This window comes from Danio rerio, chromosome 5 (genome assembly GCF_049306965.1).
Source record: "Danio rerio strain Tuebingen ecotype United States chromosome 5, GRCz12tu, whole genome shotgun sequence".
NCBI lineage: Eukaryota > Metazoa > Chordata > Actinopteri > Cypriniformes > Danionidae > Danio > Danio rerio.
The window spans coordinates 53,802,802-53,814,661 of record NC_133180.1 but is presented as its reverse complement, the minus strand read 5'-3'; the positions used below and the strand labels follow the sequence as shown (position 1 = coordinate 53,814,661).

At 34.8% G+C, this 11,860-nt stretch overlaps 1 long non-coding RNA gene across 1 annotated transcript; it reads left to right on the top strand.

The window, feature by feature from the left end:
* The first annotated feature begins 287 nt into the window (after window positions 1–287).
* Window positions 288–7,516, top strand: linc.0464 (lincRNA gene 0464). Its single transcript, XR_223641.6, has 3 exons — window positions 288–381; window positions 2,767–2,849; window positions 7,381–7,516. It is a non-coding gene; the product is annotated as a lincRNA gene 0464 (long non-coding RNA).
* Window positions 7,517–11,860: the final 4,344 nt, after the last annotated feature.

Sequence of the window (11,860 nt, the reverse complement as noted above, 5' to 3'; positions counted from 1 at the left end):
ACCGTTCAAGAAACCCTCTAGTTACAAAAAGGTAGCTTATTTTCAACTCGACCGCGGAGCTTCTCCGTCCCTCCACAAACAGATCCATAGAAACACACGCTGTTGTCCTCTGTTCATTGCAAAGGTGAAACGAATAAGATTAAAACGAACAAAGAGAAACTTCTGTAAGTGTACCATCAAGGTTTTACTCCACAGATAGGGAAGAGAGCGAGAGGGGAGAGAGGGAGAGGGACAGCGAATGGGAACACAAGGCACGCATGAAAACAGCACTGAAGAAACGGTAAAGTGGACACTTGGACATTCAAAGTGCGAGCGCCCAGCGACTGGTTGGTATTAGCTACTTAGGATCGGTGATTTCTCAGTTTGGTCCGTGTTCGAAAGGTAGGTACTTTTAACACTTTATTTAATCCCAAATTTAGTTGCAATTCATATAGATATAGACAGCAATGTGTGTAAACTTGTATCAAACTTAAATATAAAAACCTATCAAACAGATAACGTTAGACTGTCAGGTATAAGCAATATGAATATAGTCCACGGGCGATCGGTAGACCGAATTCCGTCGATCACTTGCACTAGTCTACTCAATCTGAAATAAAGAGAAAAAAACAAGAGGAACACTAAGAATGTAGTGATTCTGAACATGACTGAACGTTCGACTTTAAGAAGTGGCTTTTCACCTGTGCTATTCGTCTTGCATGATCTCGTAATGGGAAGATCGATAGCAGTCTGTTTGTCTAAGTGATAATGTCAACGGATTAAAAGGACGATTATACGATAGACCTGTTCTGAATAAAGTAGGACTGACTCGTGTACTACACTTAACAATTCTGAAAAGTTGGAAAAACTGATAAAATAAGTATAAACCGATAAACAATAAAGTAAGTATGAAGCAATTAAATCAGATCTAAAAAATGCTTTACAACTATGTCTACCCCAATGACTGCTCATGTCTTTCTTTAAATTACATATAAACATACTTAAAGCTTTGCAAAATAAGAATATAGAAAACACATTCACTATATATGATTAACTATTATTTATTTTGTATGCATTTATTTTTTTCTCTCATATTTATTTTAGAGTTAGGCCAGAAGTTAATGCAAATTAATCATCAAAAGCATTTGTCATGAGCTGTAATGAACGTTTATTGACAGACATGAACTAAAATAACATGTAAACTAATGTTTGAAAAGTTTGTTGCAGTGGATTCACGTGACTATATAAAGGTTAACCATAAACTAACAATGACCGAAAAATTGCTAACTATTTAGATGATGCTACAAGTACCAATATATTACCTGTTTGAAATCAGTGATGGTTTAAGAGGTACGCTTTGTGCTATATTATCACGTTTGATAAAATTTCTACAACAACAACAATGCTAATAAAAGTGATGATAATAAATTGCTTCAAAGCACCTCATGCAATTTGTAATATGATGTTATGTTTCTTAATGTACGTGCACCTCGTTGAAAATAGCAATAAACAAAATATACCATTTTGTATAATGCATGCTCTCGAAGAGCAGTTCGAGTAATAAAATCCCACGAATGGCGGACCTCCTACAAAGTAAGCACGGATGTAAATACGCTAGGGTTAGGTGGTATAAACACTGGACACAGCAGGGATAAACTATATTTGATTTTCCTCGTTTTAGACACCTGATGTTGCATTTAACTAAAGTCATATTGAGATTAAAATAAATCTAAGGGATATCATTTCTGTTTGCTTGCATTTAGTACGTAGAGAAGTAAAAGTAAACGCAATTTTCACTACATTTCTAAGATTTTGTAGTGTATATATTAAATGCTATATTGTAAAGACGTTTGGATTGTTTGTGCTGCTGAATAGCAGGCCTACCTTGAGTATTTAACACTTATGTCGTATGTACAAATAAGTTAACCTACATTGTAATAAATAGCACAAACGTAAGCCATAAATTAATAAAATTATTATTTGATACAGAAAAAGTAATCATTAAAGCAATATGCCAAATCTTTATGTAAAGTATATTATTACTACTTTGCAAGCAAAACAACACGTTTTTATTTTTAAAGAAAAATAAATATTGTTCTTATGATGTGCTTTTGAGGATATCTGAGTGTTGCCTTGAAGAGTTTAACGTAAAAGCAAGACATTTTACTCTTTCGTTCATAGATGTATTTCCTCTGTCTAATAATCTCAAAGTCTTAAACACATTATACGCGCCTCTCCAATGCGATGGTGGGTTTTGTCACTTTGAGTAGTGGTGAGTTGAAAGGAAAGAGGAGGGTGCTTTTGTTCAATTTGATCCCTAACTATTTGGGGCTAAGATTGGTGTGAAAGGGACGAGAAGGTCACTTAGAATCGCCTTTTATCTGCTGCCATTTTCTTTATGGATCAGCAACTTTCAATGGACATCATCTAATCGCTCTTAATGGAAAGGATAGTGGGGAGAGATGTGGAAAATATCTTAAAACTACGCCACTTAATATTACTGCATGGTCTATTTAAAATACTAGTTAATGTTTTGAACAAAATCACTCCACATTTTCGTCAGTCCAGCTTTATAAGGGAGGCCTAAAAGCACCAGCATGCTTTTGCACACCGGGTTATAATATTTAAACATTTTAACCTAACTTTCGCCGTCATAAAAAGTATCTTTTTTTGTCATATAAACAGCACGTTGTCACATTTCATTTTGCGCAAACCAACCAAATTTAGATGAAATAAAATACGATTATCAAAGATTTTAATCAACTTTTTTTTGTTTAAAATTCACAGAAAAGAGGGAAATCATCTAACCGCAAATATGGAGCTCTGTTGATGCTCTGTGATATGCTGGCCTTCACGGCGGATAAAGACAGGTAGGAAAGCAATGTTCTTTGTAAAGATTCTAAATACATCGTCAAATTATGAATTAATGATAAAATAGCAGTTTTAGCAATTATTAATATGAATTAATTTGCCCATAGCTTAGTTTAGTTAGAGTGTTAGTTTAGTTAGAGAATGTCAGTTTATACAGGAGGTAATGGTTTTATTGCTCACAAACCCTCATCTATTTTGAGCTTATGTGCTAATTGCCTTGGATGGTCTCAGCGAGCAAGATCATAAATCCGTTAGCAGTTAAAACAAGCCCAGACCAACAATAATTAGTCTAACTTACACTTTGACATTCCCTCAAAAGACACGAAAACCGCAACAATGACACCTATAAGCACTCGTATCTTTGTCAGCAGAGCAATCATAAAGAACCAAGATCCATTTTTTAGTCATTGTGCCCTGTAGACGTATAGAAAAGAAGCTGACAGCACTAACAAGATTTATTTATTTATTTAATTAATTTTAAATAGCCTAATTAACATTTCCTATAGCAGTAAAACTACAGTTGTGAACTTAAGTGCGTGCCACTTCAATTGTCTGGGCAAACATCAGGGAAAACACTTGAAAATTAAATTAAAACGAACTTGGGTTTTCCGAAAGAACGGAACGTTAGCGAAACGTCAGGTGTACAAAATTAGAAGGGTACTTGATCCCCGAGGCGCGTTTTCCCAAAAGTGCCATCAAAGTAAAAGTAATAGTTCGCTGAGTCTCGAACGATATACGGCATTTTTCTTTGTGTGGATTTAAACCAATTTTTCTCACGTTTTTCAGTTAATCAGAGCAAAGGCATTTAATAAAAAATAGTAGGCTAATACTATTGCCCCAAAAGTCATTGTATACAACCGAGAATAAAAGTGTTCGCATTGAAAGGTACAATTAACGGTTTGCGCATGTCACGTGATAGGCCTGGATTTACACTTACATTTTATGGAGGTTTACTTAGAAGATAACGATAAGCTTTAATTCTTACTAATTATAATAATGCCAGTTATTACAATATAGCCCAATAAACAATTAATTAATTAATAAATCTTTCAACATTTACATTATATTTAGTATTAATATATATTTATCTGAAATATTCTTATCAAAGATATATAATACTTGATGTTAATAGGGAAAAATCATGTAAACTATGCACTAATAATGCGAGGTGTATGTGAAGGTTTGTAGAATAGGCTAATGTGGAGATTAAAGGTACGATAAACGCGTTATGAGTTGCAGCCCAACCTAGCAGACAATAAAAAGTTATTGTAATATGGTTTATAGCTTAATATTGACGGATTGGAATTAAACGTGCATTATTGATTGCTATTAGTTTATAACACAAAAGTAGTACATCTCGCCGTTTCCCTTATAACAGAGATTGACCAAGAAGCCAGTGTGGTCCACCCTAATTTTATCTGCTTAACCACTTTGCCATCGCGTTTACAACGAATGTCTAAGCAAGAGCAAAGTCGCATATAAGCACACCGCTTAAGACGAGCGTAGGTATTCTTAGTAGAGAAGAGCAAAGATAAGGGACCGTGTTTGAGAGGGAGATCTTTTGTTGTGTGAGGTAGAGAGTCACCTCGCATATTCATAATGGTCTGTTTAAACCGACCCGCACCAGGAATTTAATTGGAATTCCGTCTGTCTCGGGCACATCCACGCTGGAAGACAGAGGAGATTAATTGCTTTAAACAGGGTGATAATGTACACGTGCTGAAGGAGAACAGATAAAGAGACCTAATGTCTGATGTTTCAAAAACAAATTCCAGTTTACATCACATTCAAATTAATCAGTCTTGCCATTACTTTACGGTTAATAGTTTGTTTTGCTATGAATGCTAATATCTGTACCACACACAAATTCACATGCATGTACACATGTTGACTGATGTGTCAGAGGTAAAGTGATGGATATGACAGATATGAGAAAAGACCATAATAAATATATATTAGCTCATGAATGTTTACTACTTAACATTAAACCGTATACCGTTTTGTTCTTATTTATCACTTAAGCACTCTAAAATTATTACTAACTTTAAATAATACTTTTTAAAAAAAATTAAATAACAACAATAACCCTTTTATTCTTCTATTCTTCTTCTTTTTTTGATTGCATATTATTTAAATGTTCTCAAACTACAGAAAGTAATCACCTTCCCTAACAAACAAACACACACACACACACACACACACACACACACACACACACACACACACACACACACACACACACACACACACTCACACACACAATCCACCTACCTCCTCTCCAAATTGAAGTATTAACATGTAATTTTTACAGTGTTATTTTTTAGTAATGAGAATAGTTTCCACCTTGATTCTCTTTATAAACTGAAAAAGAGTAGAAAAAAAGCTCTGTGAAGTGATTTTGAGTCATTAGGTAATTGAAATTGGGTTGTGAGTAATTTTCACTTTGCTGAACAGCTATTCACATTAGGGCTTTAAGGCAAATACTAGCAGGTTGTTTAAGGCTAGAGCTCCATCAGGCAGCAAAACTGATGACTCACTGGGTGAAGAAATCTTTTTCCTCCATAAGTGTCTGGAACAGCTGTGTATATTCAGGGGACTTTCATAGTAGATGATGAGGTGTGCCTTTATTTAAGAGAAAATATGCTTAAAAATGGCACTCGATGACCTGCAAGAAAACAGAACCACGGGAAAAAAAAATAAAAAATAGAATAAGTATCAGACAGAGGTTCACTGGCTGTGTCCTTGAGTATGCATTAAAGGCATTTGTTTTTGTTTACAAGAGCTCTAAGCAATTACATATTATGCAAAAAACATCTAAATAGAGTAGAGATGTACATGAGTGGGCAAGTTGGGTAGTGCAACATTAAAGTAATTTACATAGCATAATGCTAGAGAGAATATTGCACTGTAAAAAAAGCGTTTGAGGATATTTCGCAACTAAATACTAGACTTATTCTGAAGCAAATACTAAAACATTATTCATACAGACTTTTACATAGAAAATTTTAAAGAGTTAAAGCAAAAGTTTCATGACTGACACTAATATCAGATGCTTATCAAAAGTTTCTTTATTTCAGATCTAGGCATCGGACGATAACTGGTTTCAAGGTTAGGAAAAGTCAGGGTATTAAAACTGCAAAAATGTTTTGTTATATCGTTTCTAAGGTTTTTTTAAAGTGTTTTTTTTAACATTGTAAGGAAATCTTTGTTTTTGAACCTAATGAAGGTAGAAGTCAAATGTTTATTTAATTTTGTAGCCTGACATGTTTACTGTTCCAAAATTTCATAAATGTTTCCTAAAATGTAATATATTATTTTAAATGCAGAAAAAAGACATTTTTTACTGACATTTAAAAATGAATTATTTTACAGTAGTAAACACAGTACTGTGAAACCGTGATATTTTTTTATCCAAGGCTATCATACTGTCAGAAACGTATATTGGCCCAGATCACAAAATCCTGTCTCAGATACTTTTAAAATCAATTTTAACTATTACAACTGTTAGTGTATCATCATTCTGTGCACAGTTTCATCATTTTATACATTATTAACTGCTTTTACATTTGCTTTTGTAGTTTTGAGTAACAGAGCACATAACAAGCAAGACAATATTACTTCCCAAACATCTGTCAAGCTATGAATCCCTGCAGAGCTACAATGCTCGAGATATAAATTCTGACAGAAAAGTTTAGGACTTGCAATTTTGTCATAAACTATGATGACAGATACTTTGGCTGAACTGTGTTCAGATTCATAGAACACAAAAAGTGAATAAACTAATACATAACTTCCTTATCACATAACCTGCACAATATATAATGAAGCAGCAAAACATTTACCCCCGCAATAATCAGACTATATTTATATAGACTTGATGAAGATGTGCTTTGTTTAATTCAAGATTCATAACTAGGAATTAGCTACAAAACTAATTGTGTCGGGTGTGGTGTAGTCTATGTAAACAATGCATATCATACTGGTATCTGTTTAGTCTTACTTACAGTCATATTTTTAACAATATCAGCTATCCTCAGTCACAGTAAATCCTAGATCTTCTGCTCTTTAGATTTAAACAACAAATCCTGAATCAGGAATCAAATCAAAAGCAGCACTGTGATTTGCCTGCAGGATGTCTTTCCTATCAGTAAACTAAAAGCTTCCTAGGAACATTTGTAAATTAAAATCTTAGATGTTAGTGGTAATAAAATAGTCCTTGTTAGTGAGTTTAATGTTAGAAAGTTGACATGGAGGAATTAAAAATGAAAACTTTTTGTTTTCTTTTATAAACTGGTTGTCAAATTTCTAAACAAAAACAAATAAAAACTGAAAGTTGTTCCATGGCTATACAGTAGTATACTCTTGTAAAATGTATATGCTAATGATGTTCTGTTTATTTCAAACTTTGATACATTTAATTTCATAAAGGCAATGAACAGATGACTTAAGAATCTGACTGACTGATTTGCTTCTCTTGTGTACTAAAAACTTGAACTAAGCACTATTTGTTTTATTCTGCTTCTTTTTCAGATTTCCAAAGATGATCTGATATGTGGCTTTAGGTGGAAAAACACACACACATGGTTTGCTTATGATTATCCAGACATACTGTTACATAGAATGTAAAAAAGCACCTGTATCTGTGTTTACATGTCACCCTCCTGCACTGTACATTGAGCGTCACTCTATCTGCTCTATCTGTCTCTAAAGGAAAGAATGCAGCCATCATTCCTGAACACACATTCCTCAAAGCAAGCAAGACCCTTTTTCACATAATAAAACAGTAGATTTTGATAAATATAGTCAGGTTACTAGAGCTTTAATAAAAAAGAATCAGAGAAACAGCTTGTTTTCAAAAGTGAAAGAGGACCGATTATAGGCAGCTGTGGCACTCCAAACGTTCCTCTCCACCCCACGGTTAGGACAGCAGTTAGTGAGGGACTTCCTGCATGGAAAGTTGTGTATGTTTTCCTTCAGTGAATTGAACATCCTGCAGATCTTAAATTCCAGTCAGCAGTAAACTCTCTGACCTCTGAGCACAAAATTAGGCACATCATATAAGCAAGAGACAGCATGGAAAGGAAGGACTGCGAAGCAAGACAAAATGACAGAGATAAAAGAAACAATGAGAGACTATTGCAGTACAACTTTTTAAAATTACTTATTTTAGGAATAGGAATGTTTAATAAATGATAAATTATTAGCTAAATAACCAAAACAGTTACTTTCCATTGGAAGTATTTAACAAGAGTTTATTTTGTTTGTAAAAGTACAAATAATAATAATAATAAATAATAAAGTTTTTTTTTTTTCCTGACCTGATTATTAAGCAAATTATGTTACCTGATGGCAAACATATTTTACTTTTAAGCTAGTCACTGGACAAAAATCAATTTATTATGACAAATGCATGCAACAAGAGGGTCATCTAATACTGTTAGTCCATTCTATGTTTGAAAACACAATGATGTTAAGAGCCACGAAAGTGTCAGATTTCATCTACTATTACATGGACAGCATTGTCATTTACAACATATGCGGTGAACCCTGTCTGCCAATGTGTTTATAGAGCTATTATCAATTGACTGATGAAACAAACTGCTCACCAGTCAACATATGTTCCTGATTTGCTGGATTTATTTGATTTGAAACCATGTGTTTTCTGTTTTGAAATGATCATGGAGGTTTGTCACATAGCATTCTTTGTGGATCACAAGCATTAGATTGTTGGTAATACTATAATTTTACTATTGAAAGTTTTTTTTTTTTTTTTTTTTTGGAATCAAGCGGTGGGGAATATTCCTGGAGAACAGATGGGCATTTCTATCCACGGAGTGCATTTTCTTAATATACTGTACAGGGCTTTATAGTAGACACTAGATGTGAACTGAAATGTGTTGTTTCTTCATCCCCATACTGCATTTATAAAATATATTCATTAGCTAAGCATTCAATGTTTGTGATCTATGTCATTTTGTCCTGAAATATCCCCATTTTGCTAGTCATATATACGAAAGAGCTCAAAGGTAAGTGGCCTAAACCTTGTTAGCCTTAAAGGCTTGTACTTTTTTTTTTTTTTCACCAACCCCTGGGGTTTACCTACTACACAGGTGTGCATCAACTGAATATAAATAAATATATATATATATATATATATATATATATATATATATATATATATATATATATATATATATATATATATATATTTTTTTTTTTCCCTGCACAAACTGTATCATGTTTATTGAGATATGTAAAAGCCTCTAAATAAATAATTTTTCATATGTGCATATTAACATTTTTTCTTCTGTTTCTCATTTCCTGTGTTTCGCTTTGTCTGGAATATGATTGTGTACAGCTCTCAAAGGACAGAGATGTTTCCTAGAGCAGGTCACATGAACCAGTCAGTGTTAGCTCACTGTCTACTTTCTTCGCTGACATTGTTTACGTAATTGTATATAAATTAAAAGGTCACACTTTATTTTGATTGCCCGTTTGTTGAATTTAAGTTACATTGCATCTACATGCCAACTAATTCTCGTTAGATTACAAGTTAGGTCAAATGGTTAGGGTTACTCTAAGTTGACATGTACTTGCAAAGTTTCTTATAGTCAGTTAAATGTCTGTTGAATGTTTGTATCAACAGATATTAAGCAGACAGTCTACTAACACTCAAACAAACCACCAAAGTAAAGTGTTACTAATTATAATTATATTGTGTAATTCAATTTATGTTGTAGTTTATCAACAGATATGGGACCCACTATAAATAAAACGTTTTTTAACTACAATGCACTTATATTTTAATTAATAGTTTGATACAAAACAAGTAGTGTGTGCATCAATGCTTTTACAATGTACTCGCATTTAAATACATTAGTGTATTTAACTTATGTAGTCACACCTGTAATTACACTGTTTACCCTTATCCCTCAACCATCAGTTAACCTAAAATATCATTAACCCTAACCTAACCTTAACCTTTAATAGAAAGTGGGGCTCAGTGGTATGCACTGTCGCCTCACAGCAAGAAGGTAGCTGGTTCGAGTCCCGGTTGGGTCAGTTGGCATTTCTGTGTGGAGTTTGCATGTTCTCCTCATGTTGGCGTGGGTTTTCTCCGGGTGCTCCGGTTTCCCCCACAGTCCAAAGACATGTGCTATAGGTAAATTGTATAAACTAAGTTGACCGTAGTGTGAGAATGAGTGTGTATGGATGTTTTCCAGTACTAGGTTGCAGCTGGAAGGGCATTCGCTGTGTAAAACATATGCTGGATAATTTGGCAGTTCATTTTGCTATGGAGACCCCTGATGAATTAAGGGACCAAGCTGAAGGAAAATTAATGATTGCGTAATAGAAAGTGGAGCAGAATTACATTTGTTTGACTATTTATTTATGGGAATGTATTGCTTTGTTTACTATTACAAAATCTTAATGGTGTTCAACAATTGAGACTGAAAGATAAGCACAGTGCTAATTGTTATATATTAAATAAGTTTTCACTTGTTTCTTTACCACTGTGACAACAGTATTACATTGAACTAAATTAATTTAGTTAGAACTACACCAGCATTCTACCATAGCTCTTCTGTCTGTCTGACATGGTGGAATGTTTCCAAAATCTGAAATATTGTTGTTGTTGTTTTTTCTTTTTTTAAATTCTATTCTTCATCTGTTTATCTGCTTTGACACAGTCTACATTGTGAATTACATTACAGAAATAACAAAAGCTTAAAATTACAATTTCACATGATTTTAGGAGCAAACTAAAGATATTTAAAAGAGATTTTTGACATTGTAAAATGTTCAGTCAATCTGAATAATTCGAAAATGTAATTATGCCCTTTATGTATTATTATTTATCTTATTTTGTCGATGATAACACTTAACCTGTGAGGAAATGCTTGCATGTACAGTGCCTGATCACTGAAACTATATAAACGAATATGCCTGCAAAACCAACACCACATGATGTGTTTGGCCTCTGTTGTTTCCTTTCTCTACTTTTTCAACTCTCCATCATGTACCATGTCTGTCAGTGCCTTTTCACTGGCTTTTAGGTGGTGTTGCTGATAATCAAGTAACAGTAAACACCACAGACAGTCGACTATGGCGTGACCTTGGAACACGTCCCATACAATGACCATTAGAAAATGTTACGTCTTTCATCTCTTTCCCTTTAGACACTGGGCTGCAGAATTGCAGCTGTGTGGCGGGTGCCACCAGACTGTTCATGTCTTGCCTTGTGTGTATGTGTGTGCCTGTGTGTGCGAGCGAGCGATCCCTTGGGGCTCTCTCCCTCAGCCCTGGCTCCCTGATTCGGTGTGTAAAAGCACCCCTGAATGATGGATTACTGTGTCAGTGCGGCCTGCGAAGGATTAATTTGTTTCATTGATTTCTCTTTAGGCAGAATGCCAGCGTTTGCTGCTTCCCACCTCCTTCCCGGAGACTCCCGGCCATAATAGACGGTAATGGCCTAAGACAAATCAACCCGTTTCTTGTAAAAATAGCAGCAAATAACCCCTGACTTTGCCTCACGAGTGTAAACCAGAAAGAAGCTCGATTCTGACAGCCACATTCACAGCGGGCATTAACCCCAGGAGAAAGCTTGCGCTCCACTTGAACAAAGCCATAAGTCTTGAATACTTACATCCCCCACTCACAGCTCAGAATGGATTGGTAATGACCGACTGTCTGGCTGTGCAGGTTACGTGCTCTTCGCTTTCGGCCAATCACAGGAGCACTGTTTACAACACCATCCTACCAAGCAACAGTTTCTGTGCGTTAGTTGAACATATGGATATTATATTTAAGCAGCACAGTGAGAACCCTAACAAATGTAGCCTATAAACACTCACCCCTGACTGTGTTTGCTAGCTCGGGGGTTGTCGTTGTGATGTTGCAGGCCTGGGCAGAGGATGAGAGAGTGTGTAGAGCTCTGGCCAGGAACCTCTATGTGGTCTCTAAAGGGCCTGGAATACATAACATGCACAAACACACACACAAATAAAAC